At 43.1% G+C, this 14,377-nt stretch overlaps 1 protein-coding gene across 2 annotated transcripts in view; it reads right to left on the bottom strand.

Moving 5' to 3' along the window:
• nectin3a (nectin cell adhesion molecule 3a) overlaps positions 1-14,377 on the bottom strand; it is a 31,105-nt gene that overhangs the window by 15,416 nt on the left and 1,312 nt on the right. The gene's annotated exons all lie outside the window — the stretch shown is intronic.

Genomic DNA, 14,377 nt, shown 5'->3' with positions numbered 1-14,377 from the left:
GACGCGTCATTGTTGCAGCTTTAATTAAACTATAAAAATACATTGAATCCAGGACAGCGTGATGAGCAGAGATTACAGTTTTTGTTCTCTGGTGTCTAGCGGTGGAAGAAAATTGTCAAATTCAAATCTAGATTCAAGCAGAAGCTTGGCTTTCTACAAGCTGCAGCGCACTGTATCGCGCATTCATGCCCCCACACTCATTAACAGCATTACTCGTCGTCCCACAGTCTCATTAACAGCCATCAATTGTTTCCAGTAAGTTTTTACTGAAGTTGAAAAAAGCACCAGACTCTGTGTTACTCTGAGTGCTTTGCCTCTTAATAAGCAACACACTTTCACCACAGGACACTCAGACTGTCCCTCTTGCTAATCATCAGAGCACCTTTTAAGCAGGAAAGGAAAAACTCTGGAAGGAGATGAAACAAAACAAGCAATTTGATGGTTTTATTCCCTCTTTTCATGAGGCCCTTAATTTGACTTGAAGCCCACCGCAGGCTTTTTTTGAATGAGTTTTTTTAAACTAATGCAACATGTAAACTTGGTTTTGAACATTAATTTGAACGCTGTAACTCTTGAAAGCAAGTAAAGAGCAGATTAGCATGTGACAACAAACCCCTGAGTTGTCACAGCAAGAAGAAATCCCCACTGGAGAGAGTGTGAGTCAGAGGTCATGATGTGCAAGCTGTTTGGACAGTAATGTCCATGTCACAGTTGATGGACGTGCTACTGGGTTGTAGCAAAAACAAAAGAACAACCAGCTCAGTGGGAATGAATGCAGTATCTTGGAAAACTAACCGGAAATAAATCCTAAATTACAGGTTATGGCTACAGCTCTGAATGGGGGAAAAAAATCCGTCCTAGGGTCCTTTTTAAAAACATTTTTTTAAGTATAAATCATACAAATGAGTCACTGATAGAATCACGTTTGCTTTTAAGAGTCTACACAAACTCAAAAGTGAATTGTTGAGTAGATCCACATTAAACCTTGTGAAAATGTTTTGTTTTATAGATAAACTGGAAAAAGTCGACTTCATTCAAAATATTCAAACATACGTCTCAGTTTTCTTGACACGGCTGCAGTCGGAGTAAGCTATATTTGGGGGTCATAAATTTCCACTTTGTACGTAGTCTCGGATGTGTATGGAGTAAAGCTTATGAAAGTGGTCCACTGGCTGGTATTTTCAGTCTTTGGCATGAATGTGAGCGGTAAGCCACAGCAATGCTATCTTGGTTTGTGAGGAATAAAGCCAAAGGAGGCTGAGGCTCCCCGTGCTCCATTACGTCCCCTGTAATTTTAGTGATTACACACACACACAGAGTTTCTCTCTTCCAGAATAAGGAATAAGAGTGTGGCCATGTGTGTAAGAGTCAGGCATTTTGTTTGAATGGCTGCTGAGTCCTAAATGTATGTTGCATTGTGTTGTGAAGTGTCATGCTGTGCTACAATAGTTGGGCTTTCCTATTTGTTTTTTTGTCTCTGCTGACCCACATTCTCTGAATATTTTCCTTGTGTTTCTTGCTTTGCTGAGTAAACTATTCTCCTACAGGTCTGCACCGTATTCAGGCTTTTACCCTATTAACCTGAAGTATTTAACTCAGCCTGCTTTATTTGTCATTCACTTAGAAAGACACTGTGGAAAGTCCCTTTGGATTATTATTCCATTGCTCCAAGATAATTTAGGGATCGATTTACATCTTTTTCCCACCTCTGAATCATGACCTGGTCTAAAAAAAGCCTGCGGTGCTATAATGTGCTTTGCAGTGCATGTGTTACCCTGTGTTTGCATTGCGTCTGCCACAGTCCTCTGGGTGCACTGGTGTGGGGGAGAATCAGGGTCAGAGCTGTGTGGGTTTTGCGTTCTCCACTCGACGGTCATCTGAGCTGACACAACAGCTGTTTGTTGTCACCTTACTAGTGCAACTCAGTTTCTTTGCTTGCCAAAATATCACAAGATGATACTGCCACGATAAAAGCTTGACAGTGAGACAAATGTTTGCAAATGCACATCCATAACTGGTATAAAAATATAGATGGCATACTGATAAAAACCCTCCTGCCGCATTTGCTGTCTGAGTAGTAAACCGACGTGCCTCGCATGCGTGACATTGCGTTGATGCACGCAGACACGTGTCTCGGACCAGGCTTCACCCCGACATGCTCTACATACTGCAGCTACCTGACACGACGCTCCAACTGCTACCGTTCGTAGTTTGTCTATCTCGGTGTGTCAGCTTTCAGGGCTGTCAAAGCATACAAAGAAACTAGACTCCATCCATGCTATGTTCTGTTTGTTTTACAGTAAGCATTTGGGAGTAAGTAGGAAAGGAGGGAGAGAAGGGGGGGGGGGGTGCTTAAAGAGGACTCCACCCTTACCATTAAGGGAGGAGAGACAGATGGCCTCTGCATGGGATACCTAAAGCCAGGAGGAGAGTGGGGAAACTTGGCACTGCTAGCTGAGACCATGAAGAGCACAGCCAGGGCTCGCAAACTAGAGCACCGCGAAATATTATCTACAATACTGCAGGCAAATGAAATGTAAGCAGTGCGTGAAACAAAGCTGTTGCTGTTGCATCAAGGAAACAGGCGTACTGCTGCAGAGCTGAGGCACGGCTCAGGGCTGCCGCTGGCTTTATTACTAGTTATCCATCGTATCCGGTCAACAAATAAGGTTAAGGATTTTAATAGGAGAAACATGAAAAGCTCCATTTTGTTGGCCATCTTTCTGCTGTGTCACTGTTTTGATACTTTGTTACCCAGTTAGTCAACTCAAAGTGTGACATCCTGCACCAGAGAACAGGAAGAACCCTGGTCTGCAAAACCTAATTTGACCCAACAGAAATAAGCTGCACTTTTGTTGCCCCTCTTTCCTTCAGAAACCCAAGGAAAGAGTGAACTCATGGGAAGGCTATGCTCGCCCTTTGAAGAAACGCTTCATATTTGTTTCTTTCCCTCCTGACATCACTAATTGCGACAAGCTGCAGGAAAGACGCAATGGTAAATCAAAACCTTCCTCTTTGCCTGGCAACCGGCTCAAACATTCCACGTCGACCGCTTGACGAGCCAAAATCTCCACCTACTCGGCAGACCTGACCTAACTTCAGCCCTGACCTCCGCAGAGGAGGCTGTCTCCTGGCTACAGATCCTCGCAATGAAGCCTGCAGCTCTTGTCAGACCCCGTGTGAGACGAGGCGTGATCCCGGGCCAGAGACATTCGCAGGCAGCAACAAAATAGACAATATGTCATGTTCGTGTAGACAAACTCCATGCATAGATTATCATGTCAAACAGCACTCATGGGGGACTGATCTGAAGACCTCACAGGAGAAGAATGCAGACATGAGATCTGTGCAGGAGGGAGTGTGGTTTAGGACTAAAGAAAACGGAAACTCAGTGTTCAGAAATGAATGCAGTGAGGGCAGGGATGAATAAGGACACAAAGCGAGAAATAGGGCAGTTATTGAGAGGAGGTGCAGGGGTGAGACGGGCGAAGAAAAGACTCCCAAACGTGTGAACTATGTGAGGACATAAAAATGTAACTAGGGTGGATCAATCATTTTTATAAACTCATATTAATACGGGACAGGCAGTGCTAGTTTGACAGAGTGGTTCAGGCCACAAAGTTTGCTGGCGAACCAGGTCAAAACTGCTGATACAAACACGAACACTGTGCACTACAAACACAGGACGGTTAATATACGCTGCAGAGTTTATAGTGCCTGCATTTACTATTACGAGTTCATTTTATAACGCACATTGTTTGTTTAGGAATGCACAATGATATCAGCACATTATTGTATTAAGCGATAAAGGCTTTAAAAAGAAACATTGGCAATTTCTTCCGATTATACTGTTAAGTAGGCTAAATGCTCGAATGCTGTGCCACATCTGAGGAGCTGTCATCCTGATCATTACGACTAATTAGTAAAGAACAAAGAGAAACTGGCGGCAGTCCGTACACAAAGCCATAAAATAAGACCACCGCAGGCCTAGAGGCATCAGTCAGAAACGCATATACAACCAACACGACGTCAGGATTTGTGGACAGAGAAACTCACTAACTTAGGCAGATGTATTCAACAGTATGAAAAAGAGTACACTATATCTATCAGTGGTATTTCAGTTGGCTTCAATTGCCGTACAGATGTGGAATGCACTTCCTTTCACATTATCCCTGTGGACAGAAGTTACATTTTGTTTTGCACTTTGTATAATAGGTCAAACTTGCCCTGGTTGTTGTCAGGATTGTTTCGGGGAGAGCATCACCCAAGCCTTAAGCCATAAAATGTTAACTCCACCGCAAGAGAGACTTTATGATCTATGCAATGAGGTTGAACAAAATGTGTGCACGTATCGGCCAAAATGAGCCGACAGACGATTGAGAAGAAACCAACAGTTTGGCCAAATTATCTACAACTTTATTTGGAGGTAAAACTGAAAGTCAGCACACCCGTAATGTCAGTGTGATCCCTCACTGCACTGGACTGTGGACAAGTACAACTACAGAACCAGGAAGTCTGCCTTCGTTTTATCTCTCATCTAAGTTTGGCTAACCTTGTATTATCATTTGACACCTGGTGTTTGTTGCCCTGTCGCTGTGTTCCCAGCTCTCTGCAGTACCATGTTATTATCATAACCAATGGCAAAACCTACAAAAATAAGACCCAATTAGTAATAAACAAGAATTATCCTTTAAAGAGTAATTAAATACAAAAAATATGAATTAATATTAATTAATATATGAATTAGTTCGAGTTGGATGCTCTGTCCTGGTTTGGAGATTTAACCCTGTCCACCCTGTCTGATGACATTGCATCAAAAGATGTTTACATGCCTAAAAAACGTTCACACCCTGAACAGGTGGAAGGACGGTTTGACTATCACTTTATTCTCCAAAGTGTTAGCAAGCAACCTGGGGAGGACCACACCTCGCCGAGTCCTCACCCTCTTCCCTGCTTCGGTAATTTTAAAGCGTGTGTAGGAGGTGGACACAGGCTGAAGGGCGGTGTTTCATTACCGTTTAATGAGCACAGTAATTCATACTCCTTACAGGCACTGAAGTTTAGTATAGGCCAATGGCAACATTAGCCGACTATTAAACGTCCATCTGATTCTCAAGGTCACAATTCAAAAATGTTCATTAACGTGCATTTGCGACTGAAGTCTGCCAACCTCACACACAGCATCCAAATGAACCTATGAATATGGACTGATGACTGCTAGATATAGTCGTAAAAAATAATTATTCGATAATAGCAGCGATAACAGCAACCCGACCCGATCCAAGCACTGGGGGACAAGGAGAAAAAAAACTTGAGATGGGCAATTGAGAGAGAGATCCCCGTTCTTTGTGTGCAGCAGCAGTGATAGGTGGGAAGTGTGTGTAAAATAAAGTTGTTATTTTATAATGAAATCTACACTAGCTCCTGCGTTTTCTGAGTCATCTGTGCCTTTCAATGCTGCAGACTAAAAGAAGTCAATAGGCAGCGTGGAGCCATTTGTTTGGTATTGTTCGTCTCTTAAGAGGTTGACCAAGAAAAAAAACAAAAAAACAGACAACGCCTGTGTGCCTAACACCGGCCCCTAGACCTTTGCTTTATGTCTGTGAGGCCTATAACTCTGTCTCAATCAGTTACAGACAGGATAGGCCAAGTGGTGAATTGCCCAGTTTATAGCACGTCTTTATCGCAAGAAATATTTGTGCAGTGTGAAGAAAACATTAGTTCGTACAGCAGCTCCAATCTACCCCCTTCCTTCCTAGCATTGTATCCTGTGTGGGTGTGATGCTTTTTCAGTGGGCTAATTCACGGTGGAGACAAACACAGGCTGACAGGCCTTTAAAAAAGGGGCAGGCGGGCCTCTTTCACATGTCACTGCCCTCCTCAAAACCCCTTTCTCATTGCTCCCCCGTAGCAATGTGGACTTCTGTGTCCTTCTCCTCCAGGTCACATTTGATTAAAGATCCATGCTGAAAAGAAAAAGATCAATAGTGTTGACATACAAAGTGTCGGGATAGGTTACAACCCCTCATCAGAGTCAACTACAGCTATGCAGCAGAACTTGTGAAGGACAATGTCTGCCACTGTGTATCAAAGCCACGCAAACACTCCTACAGCATCCTGCCATAGTGTGTGGGACTGGTTGTTTGTTGTGGGGGTTTGAGGTATTTCATTATGTACACACGGTGCTACGGACACCGAGAGGGGCAGAAATGTTATTTTCCCATGCAGACGGAAAATGTATAACAAAATGTACAATTTCTAAACAGAGAAAAACAACTAAAAAAGTCACATACAGCCACTAAAGGCGGGTGAAAGGAAAGGTATTTTTCAAGGTGCTGTGTGAATAAGTAACTTCATTTTGGAGGTTTTTTTCTTTTTTAAGGTCAACTAGAGCATAAGTGTGTGACATCCCTGACATGTTGATGCTAATGGGGACTGCACTTAACTCACCATCACTGCACAGTAGTGTTAAAAAAACTGCACTGGGGTAGAAATGTTGTTAATGTCAGGGTCTGCTAGCTCATCAAGTGCATCCACACTGCTCCTGTCCTTTTGTAGATAGCTGAGTGTTCTCGAAAAACCTTTATCTTGTCTCAGAAGCCGACAGCCATGAATTCATGTTTAGACATTTACTATATAAAGCAATTAGCCAGACATCACGCTAAGACAATTGAAGCGACTACACTTTCGGAACAAGTGGTGTTTTATGGTTGTATCGGTTTCATTGATTTTGGGAAATTGTTCACAGCCTCAACAGAAATCTACATACACAGGCTGCCTCGTGATAACTGGAGGTCCAGCCCTTCATATTAGCCTTCGACCGATATATTAAAACCGGCATTTGCTCAACTTTGACTCACTGCAGTTTACATCTGTGGGCTCCCGTCCCTACTACCAACCGTTAGGTGCAAAGCAGAGAAGCAGTAGCACTCTCCTTAATAACGCTCCAGTGTAAACACAACAATGACCCATAAAGTCAGCTTTGTTTTTAGACACACCTTTTCAAAACAAATGCATTGTCTTTGGAAAAACACTGCCATTTCCTGATAATAAATCTCCTAAAACCGAGCTCACTTTTCATTCATTAGGGCAGAAATAGAGCAGGCCCTTGTTGGGTGGTAGTGGTGGAAGATGGAGCTTTGCAGGGAAGAGAGAATGGGTTCTGTACTAATCACAGACTCCGCTGCCCTCGACTGGGTCTAAATGGGCTACTGTACTTTCATTAGGCCGATCTAACATAATGGAAACATAGTTTCCCACATGCCACAGAGACCCCAGAGGGAATTAGACTGTTTTTCTTTAAAATCATTCCCATGATTGTCCAATTTTAGATTTCTTGCATGACGCCTGTTTCTGCCAACAACCAGCAACAACATGTTGTTTTTTTCAACATCTACATCTACATGATAACAATGATGTCAATCACTGTCACTTCATACACTGGACTAGCATTATCTTGGAATGTGCAATAGATAACATTGTAATTGTAACATGTTTTGGTGCAACAGAGACAGAGGTGAGTGTACTGGTGGGCGTGAACAGTACACTTATTTTATATATAATGATCAGGGCTGCCCCCTCCCCCCAATAGTCGACTTAACCGTTAATCGATGAGAAGGCGTTGCGCCTTGTCACTGAGACCTAACTATTAGAGGATTGTTGCTACATGGACCATTTTCCTTGTAACACAGGAAGTCACTTACTGGTGCACTTGTTGTATGTGCGGCCCCATTACTGACTCGACCCGAACTAGGAGCTCTAAAGACGGGGGGGTCGTGTTTACTAGCGTAGGAGCAGGGGGACCCAGCGGGGAATACTGCCAGGGATGAGCAACAGAACCAGATCTGGGCGACTGCGCAAGTAAGGCCAGTTGATGTGCAGCGGCTCCGACCAAGACTGCGAACTGTGACTTAGATGGACGATGAAGACACAGCGAGGAGAGGAGGGGACACGAGCGATTTGTGAGTAACTTAACATTATAGATTGTATTAATTAGTCTGCCAGTATTTGTTTCTGTGGCTGTTAAAATTCAGTTATTTAAATAATTAAATTAATATCATAAATGCGCAACGACTAGTCGATTATTGGCTTTAAGTAACGACTACTAGTCATTGAGGAAAATCTTTAGTCGGGGACAGCGCTGCTAATTATACTGTTATATCCAGTAAAATACATAACAGACTAAAAGCACTTTAAGTTAAAAATGTTGTTCTTTTAACATAGAAACCCTTTTTAAAAGAAAATTGTTCAGTCATCTTTCCTTATTTATGTCCTCTAATGGGGCCTGGAAGTTATATGGGATTGTTTGCTATGTTTTATCTAGACATTGCTTTATTAGTGACAGAAGAAATATGCAGAGCAAATTTGTATTTGTTGTTGACGTGACTGAATTAAAATGTTTTCAAAATAGCAAATTTACATGGATTTTGTGCTGTTCTAGTTAGAAGTGTTTGAATTTGGATGCAGCTCCCTCCATCAATACAGTCTCTAGAAGTGAACAAATGCCCAGTACAGAAATACAGTGATGGAGGAAGCTGCTTCAGACATTCTTGAGTAATCAGCGTCACTGCACATGTCAGCATCCACCACTTCACAACAGGGGAGGAAGTAAAGCAGTCCAACAAAAATCCTCTCTGCACTGTGTGTATCCAGTGGTCAATAAAAACAGTAAGAAGTTGGTCACTGTGGCATTTCAGCAGCATTATCCTGGTCAGAGGGAGCTCATTTTCCCGGCACACCCATTCACCCGGTTTCTGCAACAGATTAGAGCACTCTTGATTCACACTTGCCACCCACTTCGAACAGTGAAAACAAGGAGATTTGGGTGCCTAAAAAAAGTCACAGCTGACTAAAACACATTCACAGTGACCTAACAGAAAGTCACAAACATGTATTTGAAAACATGCCAATGCAAAACTTTTAAGCCTGGCCGCGAACCAACCCGACGGCCGACCGTTCGGCAGAAAAGCAGGTCGGACTGATCAGTCGGCTCCCGCGTCTCCCTCGAGTCGGTCAAAAAAAATGCTCCCGAACAGGCAACCAAACCGACGCCGACGGTGGAGCGGTACGTTGGGCTGCGCGTGCACGAGGCTGTTAATACGTCCACGTAGCGTAATCAAGAAGGATTTACTGTGTCACAATACTCGGCTGCAACGGAAAATGTACGGATGGCGTAACTGAAAACAGAGGATATTGGCTGGTATGTATATGCGGTGTTACATCTCACTCCGGTTGTTCTGGTGCACATACACATAGATGGACGCTAGTCAAAGTGGTAGACACGTCCACCAATCAGAGGTTGGGTCAGTTTCGAGGCCGGACTGGCCATGGCCGTATTCTAGGCCGCGCCGAGGGCGCTGGTCCAGCGACGTCCGATAATCGGGTTGGTGTGTAGAGGCCTTTAGCCAACTGCTTTATTTTTGATGACATATTGCCTTACATCCTGTTCTGTGCAACTATGTCTAGACGTCAATCGAAGAGTAATATTGACAACACCCCCTTTGCAATGTACTCCACACTCCCCTCATTCAACTGTAAAGTCTATAGAGACAACATCCAAGTGTATTTTTATGGCACTCAGGTTACACGTCTGGTTTGACATAGTGTTCCCATAATATGAAGCTCACTTGGATGTATAAGACAAATATTTTGAGAACATAAAGGCAGTAGTACCCCATTTATTGTCCGTCTAACAGCTCTGGGTTGCAGAGTAAGTAAACCTTTAAACTGTGACGCCCTGCTCTTTAAAATGTAATCCGTGCAATATCTGATATTCTAACATTGTTTTTTAAGCCGTAAATAGGACTGGCCGCTTGTTTTGTTGTGACCCTTTTCGCAATCCAAGTAGAGGCAAAAAATAGCAACCACATCGAACTATCATGTTTGTCAGCGGTGAGCAGTAATCTATGAATCTTCCCCTGTGTGACAGAGCAGCTTAGCTATGGAAAAAGGACAGCATATGCTCTACCTTCCTTCCTTCATCAATTTTAAATGATAGCAAAACCTGCCGTCTTATTTGGTTTAATCAAAGAGGGGAACTGTATTCAGCTTTAAAGTCCATTCTTAAAATGACAAAATATAAAAGAAGCATGAAACTTACAAGGTATAAGTAGGTAACTATAAGAGGCTAATGTGAACATGGGTGGCGTAGCGGGGACAGCAGGGGAATACTGAATAATTTGGCTGAGTACCAGCAGGCATATAGTTGTGCAAAATCCTATTCAAGCCATTACTGCAATATATCTGCATCAAGGGCCAGGGCTGCTCTGCAAGCCAAATCAGGGAACTCTGAGGTAGGGCACAGGTCTTTCTTTCCCTCCGATTTGGTGCCCTGATGTTACCTCACACAAAATGAGGACAGAGAGTGGGTGCTGAAACCTAGAAAACTTGGACTAAAGTTTTAATGTGACGTCTAACGGCGTCACATCCGATTTAATTCTGTCAGAGGCGGTCCGCTTCAAACGATGTGTGTTCCTGACTGAAATACGGGAATGTTACCCTCAGTACAACAAGAAACAAGCCCGTTATTGTAACTAATGCACGCAGTGAACATTACCTGCTGACTTACGGTGAGCACCTGTGATTCTGGGACATCAAGGTCAATACGGTCACTGCTGTATTCAGTTATATGTCATAGATTATTAATATTTGTTGTTGAAAATATAAGAATGAGAGATGAGCTGAGAATTAAACAAATGCCAGAGCAGTGTTAGAGATGTTTGAACTACAATGTAGTTAAGTGTAATACTGAGCACGGCGAAAGCATTGGCAGAAAAACAAGAGATTACTTCTTTTAGCTACAGTATTTTCTTCTGTGTACAAGCAAATCGGACAATACTAGAGATATCTGACTTGCTACAATCAGCTCTTCCCACCATTTAACTGGTGGGTGTTAATAATCTCCCACTTGGGTGGTAAGTGGGGGGTGTGTCAGTGCATACAACTGACTGTGTGCTCTTCCCAAACATCATAGTCACCTGACAGCTGAGTGAGTGAAACAAATAAGACTGAGCGGTGAGAAGCAGCCACACCTGTTTCCCATAACCCCAGCACTCCCCTCCTGGGGGGATTCGCCTGCTGACTGTGCACATCCTGCGTGTATACCTCTTTAATATGGGCTGTGAAGCCACAGTGTATCCAAGTGACCCTACCCTCAGTCACACACTGCGATCTGTTCTTCCAGGGAAAAACCTTGACTCCTGAAAACAGCAGGCAAAAAAACGGTTTAAAAGGTTTCCCTCTGTTCATTCACAGCAGGTAATTAACCATGGAAATACCTGGAAGACGTTTTTACAGCGCAGTTTCCTATGAGTCAGTGATTGAAATGGTCAATTCCTGTCTACCCAAGATTTATTCAGTAGACAAAACATGCTGGCTAACACAGTGAAACACAGCATCCCTAATATTAGCATTTTCTGTCCCGCCTTTTCCTCCCCAATTTTGAATGGCTAATTACCCGTGCAGCGTGCTCCTAATGACGGGCAACTCCCAATGTTAGTCTGGGGAAGAAGCAGACTGAAAACAAAAATAATGCCACTTGAAGAAACTGTGACCAGCTCATGAAACGAGACGTTTGGGTTAAAGGTTGAGGCTGGCCTGATTCTATATTTGCAATGCTTTCCAACTTCCCTATGCTTTCTGTGGCACTCAGCCCCAAACCCATTCATTCCCACAGAGGATGTAAATCTTTAAAAGCCGGGCCACAAGTATTAAGTTAAAAAAAATAAATAAAAAAAAGATGTTTCCTAAAACAGTTGGGCACTGTAGTTTTTTAAAACAGCAGTAACTATGCAGTGCACTTGTTGTTGAGTATTACCTCGCATTTAGTGAACTGGCTGGTCTTTATGGCTCCAGCATTGTGTGTGTGTGTGGGATCGACTCAAAATAACCTACAGTGGCCACAGCATTGGTCACGTAGGTACATGTCATCCAATGGTGTGCCTCAACGATGTGTTTTTTCATTTGTTTGTAGACAACAACGGAGGAATTGAACGTACCAGGCTTGGCCTACAAAGACAATACTTGTTAGAACAACTAATCCCTTGTTGGCTATATTATTTCATAGGATTTAAGAAATGTATATCATCCGGCAAATCCCTCTAGGTATAAGATTAAAAACTGTTACGGCTGGTTAGAGTAAAATCCACAGCCAGAGAGGTCTTTAAATCTGTTAACAGGACACTTGTCAAACTGTGAAGAGGCTGGAAAATATATTTCTATCTGCATCTGATCAGTGGACCACTTAACGCGGAAGAAAGAGGGAATACTTTTGTGGTTGAAGTGTTGAAGAGTGAGTAACCTTTATTGGAATAAATGGGAATTGGTGCTATCCTCAGAGGCCCTATTATAAAAGTATAATATAGAGTATATTTAGTTAATTCAGGTTAGAACAGGTTAGTGCAGGCAGTCCTAAATTACCTTGTGAAAGCAGTGGGCTGAGAGTAACTCAGAGATAAGCTAGAACTGGGGGTTACCGCTCTAAATTTACTAATGGACCAGGAGTTAGGGAGCAGCTTGCCATACAAAGCCTCTGACAGCCAGTCACATCTGTCGGGGAAGAGGAAGAGGAAGGGTGGAGTCAACAGGAGCTGGTGACCACAGCCGGCTCCCTGAACCCCACACACAGCCTCCACGTCCCACAATAAAGCAGCCAACTCATCTGCTGATGGCCTTCCTTCAAAAAGAAAACACTGCATGCATTTAATGTGATTAGGAGTTTTCAGTCTGCTGCTTCACAACTGAGATTTAAGAGGATCAGATGAATGCTACAGCTGCGACCCACAGATGTGCTTCCAAATGCTAAATCTTACTTTTAAAAAGCTTTCTTGCATATAATTCCAATACCAAATAACCGGTGTGGATAATTAAGACCAGGCGTCAGTGCAAGGTTGGCATCTGCTGAGTGCTGACTATTTAGTCAGTGGATCACGAGTCTGTCTCCTTTAGGCTTAAAGTTAACCGAAAGACTGGGTGGAAAAGTGGCGAACGTATCGAGTAAAATTCATTGTGACAAGTTTCTTAGCTTGATAATATGTTGTACTTTTCAGGACAAGTCAGGCAGGACGGCGTGTAACTATATCTCTACTTCTCTGACACAAATGTAATGCTCACGCTGACAAGTTAGGTTATCCGAGCCCCTCCCCCCAAACTAAGAACGGTTTGCCCCGATCTCACAAAGCTGTAGCTATCTGAATTAGATCTTCAATGACTTCTTGACTTTCTTGGCAACATCTAGCTGTCAATTAATAACCACTGAGGCACATCAGCCTCTAAAAGCACCAAATCTGCTCAGTCAGTGCACTGCTTTTTCAAATCTATTTCTGTTTTGAGTCTGTAATTTAGGTGGCTCCATTACTACATTATTTATTTAGATTATGAATCATGCGGCCCCAAGAGAAGAAACCTCAAAACTATGGTCTTCAATTACAGACCTCACAGCCTGTAGCCACGCCTCGAGTGAATCCCCTCCTCAAAAGCCCGTCTACACTACAGGGAATCTGAAAACGACACGGTGAAGGGAGCTGGCATCAGCGCGGTTTTTGTCACAAAGTCCCCCCTGCACACTTGTGCTCTGCTAACCACACAACAGCAGGCCTAGGACACATGGGGCTCCAACCATATGTTACTGAGAGTCAAAAACCTGCACTCATTTCTGTTCCAAACGTGACACCGAAACTATCGTTTCACCGGCTTTTGTCCTCTGTGCTAATCATCAGCGGATCCGGCTGTCGGGGCGACTCGTCGGATTGAAAAATCTGCATCCACACGGCACCGAAAAACAGCACATGTCTGGAGGCGAATCAGCTTTAAACAGCGCGTTGTTTATCAGTTCGCCGAGCTGATTTATGAACCAGTGTTTAGTGGGTACGGACAGAAAAAGTATGGTATGAAGAGGACTCTGTGTGTCTGTGTGTGTGTCTCTGAGCAGCATGACAGAGATGACTCCGGTGGCAGCTGTAGAGACGCTGAACACTAGAGCTTGACCGACGAATCTGCCGGGCGCCGTTATCTTATCACAGACGTATTAGTATGTAAAAATGTGTCCAGTGACGAAAACGAGACATTGCGGTGCAGAAATGCCAAAGATATGAGTTCTTTTAGAAACTGTGTCTCGGAAATAAATGATTTGTCCGCTAATGAACACTAAAGAAGTTTGTTTTTAACTGATGATTAGTTGCATTATGTGTAAAAAGAGGAGTATCTGCCCATTATTACATATCTTAAACTGACTAACATCTATATCATCATCAGACAGACAGGAGCTGTAAAAATGAGTCGATGCCAATGAACAGAAATTGACTTGGCAAACATTTTAATTATCAAAGAAACGCCGCAGAAATCTTTGGTTCCAGCTTCTTAAATGTGAATATTTGCTGGT

Source organism: Morone saxatilis, unplaced genomic scaffold, assembly GCF_004916995.1.
Source record: "Morone saxatilis isolate NCDOM2014 unplaced genomic scaffold, NCSU_SB_2.0 Contig8, whole genome shotgun sequence".
Taxonomy (NCBI): domain Eukaryota; kingdom Metazoa; phylum Chordata; class Actinopteri; family Moronidae; genus Morone; species Morone saxatilis.
Note: the sequence above shows the minus strand (reverse complement) of the source record. Positions and strands in the feature narration are given on the sequence as shown.